Here is a 23,148-nt window from a genome sequence, read left to right on the forward strand (position 1 = left end):
TCAGGAACCCTGAATTTCAGAGGCAAGGTTAGAGAAGTGGACTGACTACTCGCTTGGAGAAGAAGCTGAGCAGGGACAGTGAGAAAGGGAGACTGACCTGTGATCAGAGGGGTGGACAGCTCCCACACTCATTCATCAAGAACAGACCCTACTCTCTTGGGGTTTGGAGCCATACCAGTGTAAGGCAGGGCCACTTTGGTGCCAGGATTCAAGCAAGCTCAACTGCAGACCTACAGAACAAACACAGCCACCAGACCAATATTTAACCCTGCCCTGAGCTGCCCTGTGGTCCTAACAGACACTGAAACCAGCTCCGTTAAGGGCCTCCACGAATTATTTTGGATTGAGTGTCCTGAACATAGATAACACCAAGGCCAACAGGAACTCTGTCTAGGGCCAGGAACTCTGATGTCACATCCCTCCCACACCCGCCTTGGGAGCTCCTTGACTTGCAGGAGCCCCCCAGAATTTTCTGCTCTCCTGGTTCAACAGCTGCACTGTTCTTTTTTTTTTTCTTCCACGTTTGGTTTTTTGTTTCATTGTTTTTATTTGTTTATTCTTTCTCCTCCTTCTACTTCTCTTTCCACTCTCTTGAATTTTATCCTTTCTATCTCTTTTGTTTTCCCTTCTTTTCTTGTTTTCATTTCCCCTCTTCTTTCTTCTTCCCTTTTGATCTTTATTATTCTCTCTCTTTTTCTCTCTCTCCATGGTTTTTCTAAGTATAGTTTTTATTTCTATTTATTTATTCTCTTATTTTTCTTTTTAATAGCTCCATTTCCCTATCCCGCTTTTCTCATTTTAGCTACTATTAAGTGCTATTTTTATTTTTTATTTTAGTTCCTTACTTATTTTTCTCTTCCACAGTTCTATTTCCCTGTCCCTTTTTTACCTTTATACTTACCTTTTTTTTTTTTTTTTTCTGGTTGCTGCCTCTTTTTTTTTCTTTCTTTCTTTTTCTTTTTATTATTTTCCTTTTTATTGTTGGTCCCTTGTTTATTTATTGTTTTGTTTTCTTGCATGTGTGGGTGGCAGGGGTTTTCTGTTTCCCAACCAACAAGAGAGAGCAACCATGTCAATACACCCATCCACAACCATACCCTCTGGGCAAGAACCAATATCAGCTCCTACACCTTCTAACCAATGATAGAAAGCAGCCAACAATATTCAAATCCACTCGAAACTGACTTGCATGAATGGCGAATGAGAATGGAGCACACACTTTCATTCTCTTAACTACACTCACAGGAGACAGTTGGTGAGAGCCTATGAACAAATCACCATAAAATCATCATTATACAAATACAACCCCACAATGCCCTGAAGACAACAGACAATTTTAGCTCACATGTAGAAATGAGAAAATGGCGCAAACATGACTAAAATACAGAGCCAAAAAATGTTCCTGAGGGAGAAAAGGTAATGAAAATAACTGAAAAATAATTGAAAAGAATGATATTTATCTCTTTTCCTGTTGCCACCAAGCTGTGAGAAGGTGAGAGGCCCAGGTGTGTTCATCTAGGTACCTTCACAGGATTGACGGAAAGAGTGAGGAAAGCAAAGAGAACACAGAAACATTTTTACAAGAATTCAAGAAAATACTACAAGAATAAAGAGACAAAATAAATGCAAATTTTGAAACAATACAAAACCTGCAACTAGAAATACAAAAGATTAATACTAAGATTTCAGAAATGGACAACACATTGGAAGGACAAAGGAATAGATTCAAAGCAATGGAAGCTATAATTAGTGATTTTGTAAATAAATCTCTCAGCACTAGCATGCTAGAGGAACAATCAGAAAAAATCTGAAGAAAGCCTAAGAGTTATGTGGGACACTAGGAAGAACAACTTATGAGTGATGAGAATTCCAGAAGAGGAAGAGACAATAAAAAACATAAAGAAAATTGTCAAAGTGCTGTTGGAAGAAAACTTCCCTAACATTATGAAAGATAAAAAACACACAGCAAAATGACAGCAATGAATTCATACCTATTGATAATTACACTGAATGTAGACTAAATGCATCTTTCATGAGACAGAGTAGAATGGCTAAGAAAATAGGATCTTTCAATATGCTGTCTACAAGAGACACATCAAAAATATGGAGACAACCTACATGTCCATCAATATAAGAATGGTTAAACAAACTTTGGCACATACACAATGAAATACTATGCCATGTTGAAGAATAATGATGAATCCGGGAAACACCTTACAATATGGATGAACCTGGAGGACATTATGCTGAGTGAAAACAATCAATCACAAAATGGCAAATATTGTTGAGACCAATGTTGCAAAAAGTTAAGAAAAGCTTTTCTTGATAAACGAAACAATTTATGATGCTTACAGGGGAAGAGGGATGGGTAGGGAACATTATTCACAGGCTAGACATATTAACATGGGCAATGTACATACAACAAGGGCAGGCAATATACAACAAGAGGGACGTTAGCAGAGGACAGATGAAAGTAGTAGTGTGAGACACAGGGAGGAATGCAATAGTTGAAGTGAATACAGGTAATTACTGTTAACTGGTGGTATATGGAGGAGATTTCAATCATTGTAGTGAAGCAAAGTGTATGATTTGCTGAATGTAAAATGGATGATCTGGTCTGTAGACCTTCACTCAATTCACAATAATAATTATTATTTTTTTAAAGTAAAAAAACAAAACAGAAACTGTAAAGAGGTCTTTTGCAGATCTGTCCAATGTAACATGCCATTTGATCATTTGACTGTCATTTCCAGGCAGGTTGATTTTTGACCCAAATACACTGAAATCATTGACAACTTATTGCTATTGTTGTTGCTGTTAAGTGCTGTCAAGTCACTTTCATTGCAGAGCGACTCTGTATAGTGTTTCCAAGGACCGGCTGGTGACTGAACCTCCTACCTGGTGGTTAGCAGTGCCATGCTTATCTTATAGCACCACACAGGGACTCCAAGAAAAGTTCAGGCAATATTTTATATCTACGACTCGACGGCACTTAACAACAACAACACTTAAAGAAGTCCCGGTGTGGTGCTGTGGGTTAATGCTCTGGTCTGCAAAGTCGGTTTGAACCACAATATCTGCAGTTCAAGCTCACCAGTTGCTCCTTGGAAAACCTATACAAGGTCGCTATGGGTCGGAACCAACTCAATGGCACTAAACAACAACATCCCATTCAAAAAGGCAAATATTTTGTCCTCACTGTTCTTTAGGTTCACTCTAATGCAAATATTAGTAGAGTTTATAAAAAGTTCATCTTACTTATTAGCATTCTGTCCTTTATTGAGTATAAATATTCACATATTTCCTTAATTCTAGAAAATGTTCAAGTATTTTCTCTCACCAGATTTGACTGATATATAATAGAACTTCTCATGTTTCAAAATCTTTCGTATTTTCATTTTTCTTTTTCTCTCTTTTATACCATTTGGTAATTTACATTATCTCTGAGCGTAACTTCTCTTGAGATTTTAGAAAAACTTAAACAGCTATGCATTTTCATTTCCAATCATTTTAATTGATTCTTTTTTATATCTGCATGTTCTATCATTAGCATGTAGTTATTATTTTACAAATTCCAGTTCTTTGATTTTTAGTGGATACTATCCACTCTCTGAATTTTTGAAGATTTTAAATATATTTACTTTTAAGTCCTTTTCATCATAATCATGCCACCCTAGGCTTATAGGTAGCATGGCATGTTCCGATAATCAACTCAGGGTGCTGGGTGGTGTTAAGGAATGTAAGGCTGAGGGCACAGTATATGTAGAAGAAAGGAGATAATGGAGATTATGTGGGGGAAAAAAATCACAGTCTAATTTCCATTTTGCTCACATTGGATTCTCAAATACTTAAAGAAAAAATGCTGAAGTCTTTTAAGAAATATGCTAGACTTAGACATATGATAAATGGGTCACTTTACAAATTCAAAATCTAGCTATCCCCAGGAAGTCTTCTTTGTCTTCATTGTCCATTACTTAACAAAAGAGCTTGGAACTTCATACCGCCCTCAATAACTGTGAGATGAATAGAGGAATGAAGCATCCATCTACTCACATTTAATGTTTCTGAAATTAGACCAGTCTTATGATCAATGCACACATTCACTGAGATGGTTTTATTCTTTTTTTTCCTCTTGAAAATATCTTATACAAAAGGTGTATCTTTAAAGTCATGTTATTTGGAATTGATGAAATAGAATAAGATAATTAAGAAAAGGCTTGAAACACAAGCATAAAGACAAACAAAATGAGAGCAACAACTTGGAAATACTTAATTAAATGGGAGTAACAAGACCACTCCTTAACTGAACTGGATAGGCTGTTTGGTATATAAAACCCGCAAAAGTCTGAGCTTGGTCAAAACCAGAGAAAAATAAAATTACAGGGACTTGAACTCTATGAAGGAAAATAACCTTTTCCTAACTCCCTAGGGTCTGTCCATCTGAACATTCTGGCTTTTACCGCTACAGTGAGTTTTCTAATAAACCAGTGGAACCAAGTTTATGAGCTTTAATATACCCCGTTAAGAGGATTTTAATTGGTAGAGAAAACTCTAGAAGGGGATTTGTGGTGTTTTGCTTGTTGTTGTTGTTTTTTTTTTCATCAAAACTAAGGTATCTGGGAGACCCTTTACTCTTGAGGTAAAGAAAACAGTTGAAGAGACTTTCTAAACAGAAGATCCCAGATAAAAGTCTGTAGTACAGAATTCTGACCCAGTCATTAATTCGAGTTCTCTTATGCCCTAGAAAGACTGGAGGTGAGTGATGAGAGAACTGGGACCTTTCAAAAACAGGGTCATCCCAGGCTTCTCTTAGTAGAATGTTTCCAGATGCTTACCCTTATAGCAAACTAACTACTTAGCTCTAGTCAATAAACCAACCAAGGCTATGGGTGGGAAATGTTAGTCTTTGAAAAGGAATTACCATTCAGTAAGTCTCATTGAATGGTCTGATCTAATGATTTAATAATTACTCCTTGGGAGAAACTGGCAACAAAGGAAGGGGGGTTGGGTAAAGGTCAAAAAGCTAAATTCCATATAAGCATAAACAACTGATCTAAAGGAGGGATCAATAACAAAATAAATTATAAAGGAACTGTATGTCTGTGATCCTAAAAAACTAAGAACATTACTCATAAATAAACTATGTATTGATATATGTTTTGACCCCTAAAATGTTTTCCCATGAACTTGCAAGTTCAAGTTAAATTCCGACTTAAATTTGTTGGATAAAACAGATTTTATGTCATGTCTACAGGTGTCAATCTATGAAAATAAAAATTGAACCTCAGCTTATCATGTAGAGAAGCATGGAATATTGAACACTGTGAGGCAGAAAAGACTTTGGAGGTCATGAAATTGAAAACGTCTCCTGATCTGCAAAACCCTGTGCAACTCTGGGAGCAAATGATTGTGCAGGCTTCACTTTTAAGAACCCACCAACCACCAGACGAGCCTTTCCTTTATCTCACAGTCAAGACACCTGAAAAAAATTTATATCTCACTATCTATATGTCCTGGTGTGGTGCTGTAGAATAAACATTGGACTGCAAACCACAAGGTCAGCAGCTTAAGCCCACCAGCTGCTCCTTGGAAACCTTGTACAGGATAGCTATGAGTTGGAATTGACTCGACAGCGCTTTACATCTCTTGTGTCCTGTCTGCTGATTCTCACCTAATCCTTCTGTGATTTCTACTGTCCTTTCTCCATTAAGCCAATTCTTACTAAAATTACCAAAATCCCCAATTGCCAAGACCAGGGAACTTATTTCTGTTCCTATCTTCTGTACTTTGTGTTTAGCATTGAACACCCTGTTCTTCTTGATTCTCTTTTCCCCTGAGTTTCTTCACATCATTCCCCTACTTCTTTTCTACATCTCTAGCTATTCATTCTTGTCATTTATATGGACTTCTTTTTTTCTGCTCTTAAATTACTGGCCTATTGAGTCAGTCCGGGACAACAAAACAAAATCTTAAGCAAAATACAAAGCACAACTAGATCCTGTGCCATCCTCACCATTGTTATATTTGGGCCCATTGTTGCTAAAACTGTCAATCCATCTTGTTGGGGGGTCTTCCTCTTTTACACTGAACCTTCACTTTACCAAGCATGATATCCTTCTCCAGAGACTGGTCCTTACTGATAATAAGTCTGAAGTATGAGAGACCAAGTCTCACCTCTCTGACTTCTATTTGTTCTTCTGGCAGACATGGCCCTTTTATATTCTTCTCAAACACCATAATTCAAATGCATCAATTCTTATACTATATTCCTTATTTACTGTCCATCTTTTACATGCATATGAGGCTATAGAAAATACCATGGCTTGAGTCACGCACACCTTAGTCCTTAAAATGATATCTTTGCTCTTTAACACTTTAAAGAGGTCTTTTGAAGCAGATTTATCTAATGCAATTCATTGTTTGATTTCTTGACTTTCCTAAGCATTGACTGTGGATCCAAGCAAAATGAAGTCTTAGACAACTTCAATCTTTTCTCTATTTATCATGACACTGTTTATTTGCCCAGTTGTGAGGGTTTTTGTTTTCTATACATTGAGGTACAATCCATGCTGAAGGCTGTGGTCTTTGATCAATATTTCAAGTCCACTTCAGCAAGCAAGTTTATCTGCATATCACAGGTTGTTAAGGAGTCTTTTTTGAATCCTGATACCACATTCTTTTTAGAGTCCAGCTTCTCGTATTATTTGCTCAGCACAGAGATGGCATAAGTATGGTGCTAGGATACAACCCTGGCACACACCTTCCCTGTTCTATTCTTAACAACTACCTCTTGGTCTATGTACAGGTTCCTCATGGGCACAATTAAATGTGTTGGAATACCAATTAATTGCAATGTTATCCATAGTTTGTCAAGATCAACACAGTTGAATGCATTTGCATAGTCAATAAAACAAAATTAAACATCTTTCTGGTATTCTCTGCTTTTAGCCAACATCTATCTGATGTCAGCAATGATATCCCTCATTCCACACCCTCTTCTGATTCTTGCTTGAATTTCTGGCAGTTCTCTGTTGATGTATTTTTGAATTATATTCAGAATAATTTTACTTACATGCGATATTAATGTTATTTGGCAATGAATTTTGCCTTTTAGTGGTTCACCGCTCTTTGGAAAAAACACAAATATGGATCTTTTACAACTGGTTGCCCTGGTGCCTGTCTTCCAAATTTCATGGCATAGATGAGTGAGTGCCTCCAGTGTTGTATCAGTTTGTTGAAAGATTTCAATTTGTATTCTGCCAATTCCTGAAGCCTTGTTATTTTTTGCTTAAGTGCAGCTTAGGCTTCTTTCAGTCCCATGGGTTCTTGATCATGCTACTTCGTGAAATGGTTGAACATTTTTGGTGCAATGACTCTGTATATTCTTTCCATAGTTTTTGTTCTTTAATGTGCCCAGGCTTAAAGCCTATATTTTCATTAGTCTTTTATCCTTATAAAAGACTATAAAGTGAATTGAATTTACCGTTTTGCATTACATTATGATCTGTCTCAACCTCAGTAATCAGGTAGCTGTAAGAACACTAAAAGTAATTTTCAAGAATATTTTTATTTATTGCTTTTATAAATTCTGCTACCCAGTTGAAATGTATGTAGCAAATTGTTCAAATTAAAAAAAAACAAATTGGATTTAAACATCAAAGCAGTAAAAAGTTATCTTCATACACAGTTCCAGAATTTTATAAAGGGACAGGACTGGGATGGGGTGAATGTGACCTTATTAGGAATTCATACCTCCCTTGCCAACAGATACATCCTTGCCTCTTGGGCTCCTTACATTAGTAAAGTCAATACTTGCAGATTTTTGTTTTTAAATTTAGAGGCAATATATCCACTTTATGTTCTGTTTCACTAGCATTAGTTGGAGTTTTGCAAATTAATACAAAGATGACAGCCTACCTGTGATGATAATTACATACTACCAAATGCATTCTATGTTGCTTTCAGTTTTAGAAAAAGTCCATTTTAAATGTGCATTAAATTACACTGAACACAAAGTACTGAGTGAAGAAGGTCTGATGGTCTCATTTATGGAAACATGGTCGGTGTCCTTTTTGGTCTTAAAATTACAGGAAAGGGACTTCAAATGGTTTAGTGTTTGCATGTTTCAAAGTCAGACCATAGGAGGAGACTCTGGCAGCCACTGTAAGATGCTCTCCAGCTACCAGAGCATCACGTCTCTTCAGTAGATCATTCTTTGGTAAGGAAATTACTCCCACAAATTCTCCATCCCCAGGCTTTGATTTAGGTCTTACATTTTCAGCATCATTTCCATTAATGGTCACTGTCATGATGTACATAGTACAATTTGACAAACCTGGAGCCATACACACAGCTGGAGAACATTCAGCAATGTCACCTTTATAACCAGTTTCTTCCTCAAGTTCTCAAAGCTTCTGGACTTTCATTATCATCTATGAGACCTGCGGGGAATTCAATACAGTAGCCACCCATGGTCGGAATTGTTTCACCAGGACAGTGCATTCAGAGTGGAGAGTTCTATGCAGCACTGGGATAATTGCCACCCCATAGGCTAACAGTCCTTTCCTGATTGTATGTTTCACAGTTTCCCAAGTTTTACCAGTGGGATCCATGGAAGTTGTTTTTTCAAGCTTGACCCATTTTCCTTCTGAAATTAACTCCTTTGAAATAAGAGACTGTTTGGTTCTTTGAGAATAACCCACTGGTACTTGGTTTTCCATTTTCAAACTTGTCGGTCTTTACAGTCTTCAGGTAAGAAGTTCATGTCCAAGGTGTCAAGGGAAGGCAAGGGAATTCCTGTGGGAAGGAAGATGAAAGAAGAAAAGGCGAGCCTGAGCTGCAATCTCAGGAGATGTGAGTCTACTACTTCCTTCCACAGTTTTTTGATCCTTTCTGCATCATTCAATATTTTACCCATAAAATCCTTCAATATTTCAAGTTGATGCTTGAATTTTGTCTTCAGTTCTTTCAGCTGGAGAAATGCTGAGGGTGTTTTTCCCTTTTGTTTTTTTATTATCAGGTCTTGGCACATTTCATTATAATACTTGACTTTTGTCTTCTAGAGGTGCCCTTTGAAATTTTCTGTTCAGCTCTTTTACCATTACATTTCTTCAATTTACTTTAGCTTCTCTACACTCAAGAGAAAGTTTCATAGTCTCTTCTGACGTTCATTTTGGTCTTTTTTTTTCACCCCTGTCTTTTTAATGACCTTTGGCTTTTTTCTTGTCTGATGCTATTGATGCCATCCCACAGCTCCTCTGGTCTTCAGTCACTAGCGTCAAATACACCAAATCTGTTCTTGAGATGGTCTTTAAATTCAAGTGGGATATATTTAAGGTCATATTTTAGCTCTCCTGGACTTGTTTTAATTTTCTTCAGTTCCAGCCGATCTGTTCCACAGTCAGACCCTGGCCTTCTTTTGACTGATGATATGGAGCTTTTCTATTGTCTCTTCCCACAGATGTAGTCAATTTGATTCTTGTGTATTTCATCTAGTGAGGTCCAAGTGTATAGTTGCCATTTATGTTGTTGGAAAAGGTATTTGAAAAAAATAAGTTCTTGGTCTTGAAAAAAATCTATCATACAACCTCCAGCATAATTTCTATTACCAAGGCCACATTTTCCAACTTCTTTTCCTTCCTTTTTGTTTCTAGCATTTGCATTCCAATCACTAGTAATTATCAATGCATCTTGATTGCATGTTTGGTCAGTTTCAGACTGAAGAAGTTGTAGAATTCAGTTTCATCATCACTGGCTTTACTGGTTGGTGTGTAAATTTGAATAATAGTGGCATTAACTGATTTTCCTTGTAGTTGTATGAATATTATCCTATCACAGACAGCATTGTACTTTAAGACAGATCTTGAGATATTCTTTTGATAATGAATGTGACGCTTTCCTCTTGAATTTCTTTTTCCTAGCATAGTAAACCATATGATTGTCAGATTCAAGATGGTCAATACCAGCCCATTTCACCTCACTTATGTCTAGGATTGGAGTCCTAGTGTGGCACTGTGGGTTAATGCGCCAGACTGCAAAGCCGTTTGAACTGCAAGGCCAGTGGTTCAAGCTCACCAGCTGCTCCTCAGAAAACCTACACAGGGTTGCTATGGGTCATAACTGACTCGACGGCACTTCACAACAACAACATGCCAAGGATTGTTGTTGTGATTTTTATTGGATGTCATCGAGTTGGTACTGACTCATAGCAACCTTATGTACAATGGAGTGAAACACTGCCCAGTCCTGGGCCAACCTCACAATCATTGCTGCTACGCTTGAACCCATCGCTGCAACCACTGTGTCAATCCATCATATTGGTGGCCTTCCTCTTTTTCTCTGACCCTCCACCTTACCAAACATGATATCCTTCTCCAGTGACTGGTCCCTCCTAACAATATGTCCAACATATGAAAGGTGAACTCTGGCCATCCTGGCTTCCAAGGAGCACTCTGGCTGTACTTCTTCCAACACAGATCTGTTTGTTCTTTTGTCAGTCCATGGTTACTTTCAATATTCTTCTCTAACACCAAATCTCAAACTCATCAATTCTATGGTCTTCCTTATTGACTAGCGTGATCTTTGTTCGTTCCATATCATTTTTGAGAAATTCCATTTTTCCCAGATTCATACTTCATACATTCCATGTTCTGATTATTAATGGATGTTTTTATAGCTGTTTCTCCTCATTTTGAGTTTTACCCCATCAGCAAATGAATACTATCTCTAATTAATCTCTCACATTCACATGGTTTCTTCTTCCATATAGACATAAAGACAGTTTCAGCTCAAACCTAAAAACTCAGATGCCTATTAGACACTGATAAGGACCCTGGTGTAGTGCTTTGGGATAAGCACTTGAATGCTAACCACAAGGTTGGTGGTTCAAACTCATCAGCTGCTCCTTGAGGGTACTATGAGTTGGGACAACTGGATGGTTCTTAACAAAAATTAGACACTGACAGATGGATACTCCATACCCTTCAAACTCTACAAAAACAAACAGAGCAAGTGCTTTATTTTCCTCATGTAAATCCATCCAAACTGTGTGCATCCTTTCCTCCAGAGAAATCAACTTTCCCTGCATTTACTATTTTACAAAAGTATCCACCACGCTATCTGAGTCCAAAGCCTGAGAGTTCTCTTAGACACTTCTCTCGTATTCAGCCATTATGTTATCTTCTTAACCACTACCATGACCATAACAAACATGAGGTGCTCATAAGCTTTAGAAATTCTTATCACATTTAACATTCGCAACCATCTTGAATTAATATTATCCTCAATTTACAAAAGAGAAAATTGTGGCAGAGATGAGTTGGTAGTAGCTAATAAGCGATGGACCTCATATTCAAATCCAGAAAGTTCGACTGAAGAGCCTAAGGATCTCAACCACTGTGCTAATTAGTTATAAAGAGGTGGACAGATTACTTCCTCAACCTTTTTAAAATATATTCCTCTTCCATATCCTCAAGGAACCTGGATGCTACAGTGGGTTAAGCCATGAGCTGCTAACCAAAAGGTCAGCAGTTCAAGCCCACTAGCCACTCTGAGGGAGAAAGATGAGGCAGTGTGCTTCTGTAAAGATTGACAGCCTCAGAAGCCCTAAGGAACAGTTCTACTCTGTCCTATAGTGTTGCTATGAGTTGGAATCAATGCTCAGGCAGTTAGTAGCCACTGTCCTCATAACCATTACGTTGTTTAGTCACTAAACATTAAGTTCAATGAAGTCTAGAATCACATATTCATCAATGTCTCCAGGGCCTAGCAAAATTATCAACCCATTGCCACTGAGCCAATTCTAATTCCCAGGGTCCATATAGGACAGAGGAAACCTGTTCCCAATAGACCTGCCAACACTGTAAACTTTGTGGAAGCAGACTGCTGCCATCTTTCTCCCTAGCAGTGTTGATGAGTGTGAACTGCCAACCTGTCTGTTAGCAGTTGAGTATTTATCCATTGTGTGTAACCAGAGCTCCTTAGGACAATGACTGTTGCTGTTTGGGTCTGACTCATAATGACCCTGTATGGTGGTGGTGGTTATGTGCCGTGGAGTCGGTTCTGACTCATAGCGACTCTGTACAGGGTTTCCGAGGCTGTAGATCTTTACGGGAGCAGAAAGCCTAATCTTTCTCCCGCGGAACAGCTGGTAGTTTCGAACTGCTGACCTTGCGGTTCGCAGCCCAATTCGTAACCACTACACTACCAGAGCTCCTTAATGACCCTGTATAGGGTTTTGAAAAGTGGCTGGTGGATTGAACTACCAGCCTTTTGGTTAAGTGTTTACTAAGGAAATGAATTCTTATCAATGGAAAAAAGACTGAAGTTGTCAAGGACTTCATTCTTCTTGGATCAACTATCAACACTCACAGAAGCAGCAGTCAAGAAATCAAACAACATATTGCATTAGACAATTCTGCTGCACAAGATCTTTTAAAAGTGTTGAAGAGCAAAGATCTCAGCTTGAGGACCAAGGTGCGCCTGACCCAAGCCATGGTATTTTCAATAACCTCATATGCATGCAAGAGCTGGACAGTGAATAAGGAAGACCATAAAAGAACTGATGCTTTTGAGTTATGGTGTTGGAGGAGAATATTGAAAGTACCATCAGCTGCCAAAAGAACAAACAGATTTGTGTTGGAAGAAACACAGCCAGAGTGCTCCTTGAAGGCCAGAATGGCCAGACTTCATCGAACTCTCTTACTATGGACATACTGTCAGGAGGGACCAGTCGCTGGAGAAAGATATCACGTTTGGTAAAGTGGAGGATCAGAGAAAAAGAGGAAGACCCCCAGCGAGATGGATTGGCAAAGTGGCAGCATCAATGGGCTCAAGTGTGGCAACAGTTGTGAGGTTGGCCCAAGACCAGGCAGTGTTTTGTTCTGTTGTACATAGGGTCACTATGAGTCGGTACCAACTCGATGGCACCTAACAACAACAAGAACATTAATAAAGTGTTTTCATCATGTTAATAATGGGCAGGATGGCCATATAACTTATTGTCCAAACATAGAAAATGTTGAGATTGAAAAAGGGCACTATCAATATTACCCTGGATTAAAGGTATAAATCAGAAGTAGGATAAACACTGGTGTGCTGCTATGGGTTAATGCGCTAGACTACAAGGTCAGTTTGAATCACAAGATCAGCGGTTCAAGCTCACCAGCCACTCCTCAGGAACCCAATACAGGGTCACTAGAATCAGAACTGACTCAATGGTACTTGACAACAACAACAACAACAGGAGACTAAGCACTGGACTGTAAGCTATAAGGTCTGAGGATTGAGCCCACCAATCCGCGGCTGCCCTTCAGGAGAAAGAGGAGGCTTGATGCTCCTACAAAGATTTACAGCTTCGGAAACCCTATACTGGGTGGCTATGAGTCGGAACCGACTCCACAGCACTTTAACAACGACAATCACAACCCCAGACAAAGATTACAGCCTTCAGCATGGATTGTACCTCACTGTAAAGAAAACAAAAATCCTCACTACTGAACCAGTAAATAACATCATGATAAACAGAGAAGAAATTGAAGTTGTCAAACAATTTTCTTTGCTTAGATCCACACCCAACATTCATGGAAGCATAGTCAAGAAATCAAACATGTATTATAGTATTTAAATACCCTACAAAAGACCTCCTGAGGATTAAGGTGCAAGGTCCAAGTCCTGTTATTTCATTGAGCTCATATGCATGTGATAGTTGGGCAATGAATAAAAAAGACTGTAGACGAATTGGTGTTAGAGAAGAATATTGAAAGTATTGTGGACTGTCAGAACAACAAACAAATCTGTCTTGAAAGAAATACAACCAGAACGCTCCTAGGAAGCCAGGATGGTGAGACTTCGTCCCTTACACTTTGGACATGTTTTCAGGAAGGACCACTCCTTATCTTTTCCCCAGAGAGTGGGTAGTAGGCTAGCATTAGGGACCTTGTGGTTTGCAGTCCAGTGTTTATTGTATGGAGCCACCACACCACATTTAAATGTGGTAATAAAATTATTTTGTTGTTGTGTGCCGTGGAGTCGGTTCCGACTCATAGCGACCCTGTATAGGGTTTCCAAGGCTGTAAATCTTTACGAGAGCAGAAAGCCTCATCTTTCTCCCGCAGATCAGCTGGTAGTTTCAAACCGCTGACCTTGCAGTTCGCAGCCCGATTTGTAACCACTACGCTACCAGAGCTCCTTCTTTAATAAAATTAATACATTTAGATTTCTACCATTATGTTTATTTCACAGTGTTTGAAACTGAAGAACAGAAGTAGGTATTTACAGTATTTTTATACAAGCTTGGGATTCCTGGTGTGGCACTGTAGAATAATCACTTGACCACTAGGTTGGTTTGAACTGCAAGTTTGGTGATTCAAACTCATTGGTCACTCCTTGTAAACCATATACTGGGTTGCTATGCATTTGAAGCAGCCAGACAGCACTTAGCAATAACAAATCATTTGTCAAAATATATAAGCTGTTTTCATATAAAGTATAAAGAAAAGATTAGATGTATGTATAAAAAGCTTACACCCCAACAAATTTTTGTTTAGTTCTCACCATAAAAGATATTAATCTTATTTATTGACTCAAAATAATATAGATCAGTAGGTAGATGAGATAAAGACTAGCTAATATGTAAGTAAGCTCCTATGTTGTTAAGTGCTGTCGAGTTGGTTCTGACTCATAGAGACCCTGTATCGAGTTTCTGAGAAGCAACTGGTGAGTTTGAACCATGACTTTGCAGTTCAGACCAACCTAGTGGTTGAGTGCTTATCCTACAGTGCTACACCAAGGCTCCAAGCTTATATACATACATAGTAAAATGCCTTCTTTCTGGCCTTCTGATTAATACATTGTGAAATAAAACAAAATGGTAGAAATCTAAATGTGTAGGGGCTCCATGGAATGGCTGATGGGTTTGAACTGCTGACCTGCAGTTAGCACTCCAACGCTTATCCTACAGAACCACATCAGGACTTAAAATTTACAAAGTTGTAAGGCTATCAGGATTTTTGAGTCTAGAAAAGATGGTTCCACACACATCAACATGCCTGATAGTGATGAGGTTGTACTAAACTGTGACAATAGTCGTATACCAGAGTAACTGTGACAGGGCAATATTGACTACTGAATTACTAATCTTTATATTTTCATATACTACTACTATTAGCTGCTTCCGATCAGCTCATAGGCAAGAAACAGATCATATATACACAAATCTACTCATGTAAAGCAATGTCTGAACACATTTTCCATGTAGACCACAGAGAATCATGCAAAAGTGAGCATGATTCTACATGTGGATGCTCCGGATGTACTGTGCTGGGCCTTCATCCTTCTCAGGTGAAGGTGATGTTCAATAGTCTGGCAATTGTTTCCATCTCAGTGGGTTAATTTACAGGGATGATATATAGTCACCGCAGGTGTCAGAGCTAGCCTACCCCACAGGCAACACTCAATTCCTGCCTGAATTGAGACATTCATCACTGTGTTCTGCCTACTTGTGTCTCTGTCAACAAATGAAGGTCATGCTACTCCCACCAATTTGTGTTAATAAGAAACGTGGGTACAACAAGCAATCTGAAAGATGGATATGAGTTGAGAAGACGAGCTATTACAGGTCTAATTCTACCACCTTTCATCTTGGGTTAACTTAAGGGAAAAAGAATAAAGAGAAAGAAAGCAGGTGGAAACTTACTTTTATTGAATATTTATTATGGTCAGATTCTGGATGTGGTAGTTTAACAAATATTTTCCCACTGAATCATCACAACGTCCCTTGCAGAAAGCACTAGCGGCAACTTAACTGTTAGAACAAGGAGGCCTGACCATGCCACTCCTTGTGTTGAAATCCTTGAGCAAAGCCTCTCTCTCTGTCTCCACCTCGGTTTTCTCACCTGTTAAATGAAAATAATACCTGACCTACATCAAGGCATTGCTCACAAATAGGATTATTTCTGTAACACTTTTTCATCTCTGCTCAACTGTTGGCTTTATGAGAGTTTTAAAAGCAGACCCGACAAAAGCCAAAAATCCTGCTCTTTCTTTTATGTATCAGAACCTTCCTGTAAGAGGGACTTTAAAATAAGTGCTCTCACGGACAATCTCAGTCCTCCACAGATGTGAGCGCATCCTCAGACAGAAGGCATGTTTCGTATAGCACCATTAGAAGCTTATCTTTGCCACTAAAAATACTCACACATCAAAGACCAAAAGAATAAAAACAGTACAGAAGAAAAGCGCTCAGTGATGATAAGCAGAGAAGGTCACTTTGCTGTTGAGAATTGCTGGCAAACACCCATCAAGGGACATAGGACAAGTCTGAGTAAAGGTCAAACTCATCAACCTTATGTGCCAGGTATGAAGACTAGTGAAGAATCTACAAAGAAATACCATGAACTTTTGAAATGACTCTCTTATGACCAAGGGTCAACCGCTGGCCTCTGGTGATTCACTGCGGGTCTTCTTTCTAGTAATGGCTCCTTTTTAGTAATGAGGAATGGAAAACAGGAATCAAATTAAAAGCCACCACCCTCTAGGAAGTCCAGCAACATCAGACATTTGTCAGTGTCAAGTGCCATTGAGTTGGTTCCAACTCAAAGTGGTGCTATATATAGGGGTTCTGAGGATTACCTGGTGGGTTTAAGCCACAGAACTTGCTGGTTAGCATTCAGACTAAGATTCATAATAATTGCTCATAATTGCTTTGAATTGTTCCCTGTCACTTGGTTAACCAACCAATGAATACAGTAAATGCCTTACTATGGGGCAAATTTAAGAGGATGAAGTTATAAACAAGACACATAAACCTTACCTTCATATAGTACAAAAGGAAAATTTTAAAGACATGATTAATATGTGAAGAATGCCAATGTGTGGAGCAGGCATTAATTATTCTTCCCATTTAACAGGTGGAGGGAGAAAAGAGGCTCTGCTCAGTTTTTGAAACAGTAGATGGCATAGTTAGGCCTGGTCTTATACTTCTAAATTTAAAGTTTCTTCTACATTGCTACACTGCTTGGCTGCCTGTCCCTAATGATCTCTTCCTACCAAGGTATTCTGTACTAAGTCTACTGTAGGTTGGATATGGTGCATACAAAAAAAGAGGGGAAGAGTTTTTTATTTTAATTGGTTTTGGAAGTGTCTTTGAGTCTTTCCTTTCTTGGCTTTAAATAATAGGATCATTGTTTTATGAGGGACTAAGAAAAGGAACTGGACTCCTGGTGTGGTGGTACTGTAGGATCAGCACTGGCCTGTGAACCACTAGGTTGGTAGTTCAAACCCACCAGCTGCTGCTCAGAAACCCTATACAGGGTCACTATAAGTTGGAACCAACTCGATGTTAACAATAACAAAAAGAAGAATTATAAATCCTATCTACTGATTTAACTGTGATTCAAAGAAATACAATCAAACTTTCAGTGACTCATCAGGACTTCTGTGATTTCTCTACGGATGTTACCCAGTGTGTCCATAACAAAAATACCAAGTGGATGCCTTCAACAAGCAGATATTTATTCTCTCAGAGTTTATGAGGCTAGAAGTCCAAATTCAGAGCTCTCAGGGAAGGCTTTCTCTCTGTTGGCTCTGGGGAAAGGCCCTTGTCTCTTTCAGCATCTGTAGCTCCAGTATTCCTTGGAGATCTCCATGCACCTTGGCATTAATCTTCCCAAGAATCTAGAAGCTTCTCAGTGCAGGGACCACAGGTCCAAAGCACACACTTCACTCCTGGTTCTTCTGTCTTGCTCAAGTCTCTCTCCCTTTATCTCATGTAAAATAAAGGTGTTGCCTGGTGTGGTGCTGAGGGTTAATGTGCTGGACTTCAAAGTCGGCTTGAACCACAAGGTCGATGGTTCAAGCTCACCAGCGACTCCTCAGAAACTCTATATAGGGTTGCAACTGACTTGATGGCACTTAATAACCACCACAACAACGCCACACCCTTGAGAATCTCCCATAAATCAGATCAGGGTGGTAGGAGGATTAACAGTTGTGTGTTGTTTTTAAGTGCCATCGAGTCACATCTGACTCATAGCAACCCTGTGGAGGATTTCCAAGGTTTTGGAAATCTCCGCAGGAGCAGAAAGCCTCATCTTTCTCCAGTAAGCAGCTGGCAGGCTTGAACCACAGACCTTGTGCTTTGCAGTCCAGTGGTTATTGTATGGAGCCACCACACTCCCAAGGGTGGTGTATCTCACCCTTAAGGGTTTATCAAATCAAATCACTATATTTTAACTGCCAAAGCACTGAGGAACCTAGCCCTGTCAAGGTGACACAAAATCATAACTATCTCTGAAATTGAGATCAATATGAAACAGAATTAAAAAATGCCCAAATAAGTCCAGAGAGAGGAGAGGTCAATTGTGGAAGTGGGACTGGACTGGACATGGCAGGATGCGCTAGATTTGAGGAGAAGAGTTGGAAGAGAAGGGCATGCCATTCAGGGCCCGGCATCAGCAAAGGTGCAAAGGTAAGGTGGTTTGTGGAGGACACCAATAAGTGGACCCTGCTGGCTGAAGTATCAGATGTGTTTGTGAGAGACAAAGGATTCAGCTGGTGTGGTAGACCATAGAGAAACCTAGACCACAAGTCAGAATTTGGTTCTTGGTTCTGACATAAGCTCTGGTCCAGATCCTGAACAAAATCACATCCTTTCTGGGTTTCACTTTATTCATGTGAACAATCAGATCATTCCACTAGACAATCCTTGAGATCTCCTTCCAGCTGTGGCAGCTAAGATTTTTTTATTCTTAAATATATTGGGGAAGAAAAGATGCATCTCAACTTCTGGCTAAAGGTTCAGGGGAACAGAACCAATGCCACAATGGGAAAAAAACAAAGAAACAAATCCTATTATTTTTAGCACAGTTGAGATTCCCTCAAATTCCTTAAGCCAGAAAGAAGACATCTGGTGGTTTAATGTTAGACGTTGCAGCTCATTTTTACTTGCTCCCAGGACTCACTATGTAAGCTTGGTGGGGCTTGAGGAAATGCAGTTCATGTGCCCAATTATTTTCCTTTCTGCTGTTTACACTTCTGATAGGAAGTCATGCCACATAAATCACACGACATCACAACCTGTAAAACTGGTCATGCACATTTCTTTCTTCACGATCATTTCTTTCTGAAGGTGCTTCCTCAAAGTCTAGGTTCTTGGTGGGTACTGTGGTGGTTTTCAACTAGTGCCTTGATGCTACAGACTGCAGACTTTGCCTCCTATGGGCAGCACTCAGAATGGCAGGAGTCACCTCTACTCACTGACATATGAGTGGAATACTGGTGCAGAAGCCATGGTAACGACATCTCTTGTCGACACAATCCACACAGCACATAATCTTGTCTGAGTCTCAACACAGCCAGGGCAAACATAACATCTTAAGTGGGCTTTTATATAGATCACATACTTTACAAGATATAGTTTGATCTAGACAGAGCTCCCCCAAAGAGAATAAAGACATTGGAAAATTCATCTTTGAAGACCAAATAAAATTAAGCACATATACATACAGTCGTTATGGGGAAGCTGCTAAGACTGATTTCATTACTACTATGCAGCATCCCAGTCCTGGTGTGGCGCTGTAGGATAAGCTACCTGAAAGGTCAGCGGTTCAAACCTACTACTAGTCACCCCTCGGAAATCCTATACAGGATCACTATGAGTCAGAACTGACTTGATGACACTTAACAACAATATGCAGCATCTTGGGAGTCCCAGTGGCACAGTGGTTACAGTGCTTAGCTGCTAACCAAAAGGTCAGCAGTCTGAGACCAGCAGCTGCTCTACGGGAGAAAGATGCTGCTTCTGTAAAGATTTACAGCCTTGGAATCTCTGTTCTGTAAGATCACTATGAGTCAGAATAGACTGGACAGCAATGGATTTGGCTCGGGTTGTGGTTAGGAGCATTCTTGGTTGATATGCATTAACTGAAGGAGGAGGCATTTCTGTTTGATCATTTTTATCTCCTTTTTCACAAGTGTTTGCTTTTTAAATTGCCAGCTGTTCTTAACAAGAAACAGAATGACCAAAGTTCCCTTTTTCTGATGGTGTCTTGGAAGGTTTTGACCATTAATATTATTACTCCTGCCTTTGAATCCCATGTGATAAATCTTCCTAAGTTTGTGAGGTTAGCAACCAAGGTTTCATCAAAGCTGGAAAACAGTGCCTGTACTTCAACGTTTCTTCTGGTTTCAAACAGTAAATCACAGAGGGAGAAAAATAAAAAGGCATGTATTAAAATTAAACTATCTGCTTATAAAGTTTTCCATGTCTGAAAGATACAAAAAGAAAACAAAAGTCCTGTATATTTATGAAATAGATAGAAGGTCAGAGCAGTCTTAAGTCATATATATTTGTTGTTGTTGTTAAGTGTCATCAAGTGGGTTCCAACCCATAGAGACCCTATATAGGGTTTCCAAGAAGTGGCTGGTGAACTTGAACTGCCGACCTTGTAGTTAAAATAGACTTTGCAGTCATATGTATATTGGTGGTAAATGCCACCAAGTCGGTTCTGACTCATAGCAACACTGCATAGGGTTTCCAAAGACTGACTGGTGAGTTTGAAGCCCCAACCTTGCAGTTAACAATCCAGTGCTGATCCTCGATCCTACAGCACCATACCAGGACTATATATATGTATGTATGTGTGTGTATATATATATATATACATATATATATATATATATATATATATATATATATATATATATATATATATATATATATATATATATATATATATATATACATATTTGCTTTTTTCAATGTACTGGACTGCAAATTGGACCACAAGGTCAGTGGTACAAACCCACCAGCCACCCCTTGGCAACCCTATACAAGGCCGTTATTGGTCAGAACCTACTCTATGACACTTAATAGATATATATTTTGAGATTATACAGAGTGAAACCCACTGAGCCAGAACACTACAGGACTGATTTGTTTTTCCAGGTCTCACAGGTTTTCTGTCTTTGACAGGTTATAGTCTTACCACCTTCCTATTGTTCTCTATTAGTGAAAAATATCTGTGTTTTCCTTCTCAGACCAGTTTCTGCCTTGCACATGTTTTGACATTTGTGGGGTTTTCTGTAAGATTTTGAGATGTATCTCTAAAAAATTAAAGCAAAACAAAAACAAAACTTGTACAGAGTAGCAGGTATATGACTTATTTTTTTTAAAATGTAATAAAGTTAATACCATGAGGAATGACAAAATATTCTTTTTCTCCTTTAGCCCTTCATAAATGAAGGGGAAGAAAAGAGTACATAAAAACTGCATATGACAATAGTAATTGTTATCATGACTAATTGTGAGTGTCACAACTGTAAAGGTATAAGTTTTGTAATAAAAAGAGAGGAGTAGTTAATCTTACAGTGCAGGAACAAAGGACCCTAGGACCATCAAGCAAAAAAGAGCAAGAGTAGAATGCAGAACCCTATCCAGAGAAGCTGCGACACCAGAGATGGAGGCAGAGATGAGAACATGGAGAGAGACATCAGCTGAGGACTCTAGTCTCATGGAAAGAGAAAGGCTGTGTGCTGGCAGCAGGTGCTGGTGGCCAGGGAGAAGGCTTTCAGAATGTGTCCTTTGGTTCCTTAAATGATTATATATATTCCTAAGTGTTTTTGTGTACATCCACCTTTTCTTCCCCCAAAAAACCAGAGGGAATAGTAGCAAATACTGTTGAATGATGATGCAGAGAGGAGATTATAATCATTGCAATGAAACAATGAGTGTAAAACTGATGTTTCCCCATGTAAACTAATCATTCAATAAAAACTTTTTAAAAAAATGAAAATAATCAAGAAAAAATACTGCATATGACTATAAACTTTCAAAACAACTAAGCACACCAAAAGTGAACCAGTACACAGCTAGTCCAGACCAGATCCAGTAAAAACAAACAAAATATGTTTGAATCTCTTGGTTGTACATCAACTCATCACACACATTTTGAACCTAAAACAAAGCCACATCATTGCTGACAGACAGTATGGAAAGAAATCTCTTTTCAAAGATGGTCACAGCAATTCACAGTGACAGGACAACTCCCATTGTGGAAATTCACTTCATGCCATTAAGTGACTTTTTATAGCGCTTGGAGAATTATAAAGAATTTGCCACTGTGACCACAACTAATCTCCCCACTTGAAACACATTATTAAATGAGATCTGCCTTCTTCCTTAAGAGGAAAGAGCTGCCACTTTAAACATGTGTATATCAAAGAGGAATGGCCCGAAGCTTGTGAGCAATGACGGAGCTGGGTGAAGCTGGTGAAGCAGAATTGCAATGCCTTGTGGCGGCCAAACAGCAGAAGGTGCAGTTCACTGCACAGGTGCATCATTTCATGGAGCTATGTTGGGATAAGTGTGTGGAGAAGTCAGGCAATCGTCTAGACTGTCACATTGAAAATTGTCTCTCTAGCTGTGTGGACCGTTTCATTGATACTACCCTTGTCATCCCCAGTCGGTTTGCCCAGATTGTACAGAAAGGAGGGCAGTAGGCCATCTCCTGGGAGCATGACAGAATCAAAGGACATTTTATTAGTCAGATTAAACTGCCAGTGGGACATTGCCGTGTCAACATCAGGCTGTTGCCAAGTCTCTTGGTGATAAAAAGTAACAGATCAAATGTTCATAAAGTTAAATTTATTTGGACTTCATAAATTCCAGTTGTTTCACATCAGTTATTCAATAAATGTGAATTCTCTGAAAAAAAAAAAAAAAGAGAGAGAGATTCACCTGGGAGGCTGCCTAGGTTAAAAAAAGTTCTTTCAGTTTATGAAATGGTTAATATTAATGTGATGTTTAAGAGGGTGGCAAGGAGAGACCAAAGGAAAATTATCTGACGATGGAAAGGAGAGGCTAACATTCATTCAGAGGCAGTGACCAGATACAGCAGATGTAAATGTTGACCCCTATTGGGCTTTATATGGGCTCTGGTAGCGTAGTGGTTACGAATCGGGCTGCGAACCTTAAGGTCAGTGGTTCGCAACTACCAGTCGCTCCGCGGGAGAAAGATGAGGCTTTCTACTCCCGTAAAGATTTACACCCTCGGAAACCCTGTACAAGGTCGCTATGGGTCGGACCCGACTCGATGGCACTTAACAACAACAACAACATTGGGCTTTATGGAGTCCTGGTGTAGTACTGTG

At 39.1% G+C, this 23,148-nt stretch overlaps 1 protein-coding gene and 1 pseudogene across 1 annotated transcript in view; both read right to left on the reverse strand.

Annotated features, from left to right (window-relative positions):
- Positions 1-23,148, reverse strand: part of CPQ (carboxypeptidase Q) — a 577,066-nt gene that overhangs the window by 183,479 nt on the left and 370,439 nt on the right. The window lies entirely within an intron of this gene.
- LOC102813128 lies at positions 8,085-8,720 on the reverse strand (annotated as a pseudogene).

This window comes from Chrysochloris asiatica, unplaced genomic scaffold, assembly GCF_000296735.1.
Source record: "Chrysochloris asiatica unplaced genomic scaffold, ChrAsi1.0 scaffold00031, whole genome shotgun sequence".
Classification (NCBI taxonomy): domain Eukaryota; kingdom Metazoa; phylum Chordata; class Mammalia; order Afrosoricida; family Chrysochloridae; genus Chrysochloris; species Chrysochloris asiatica.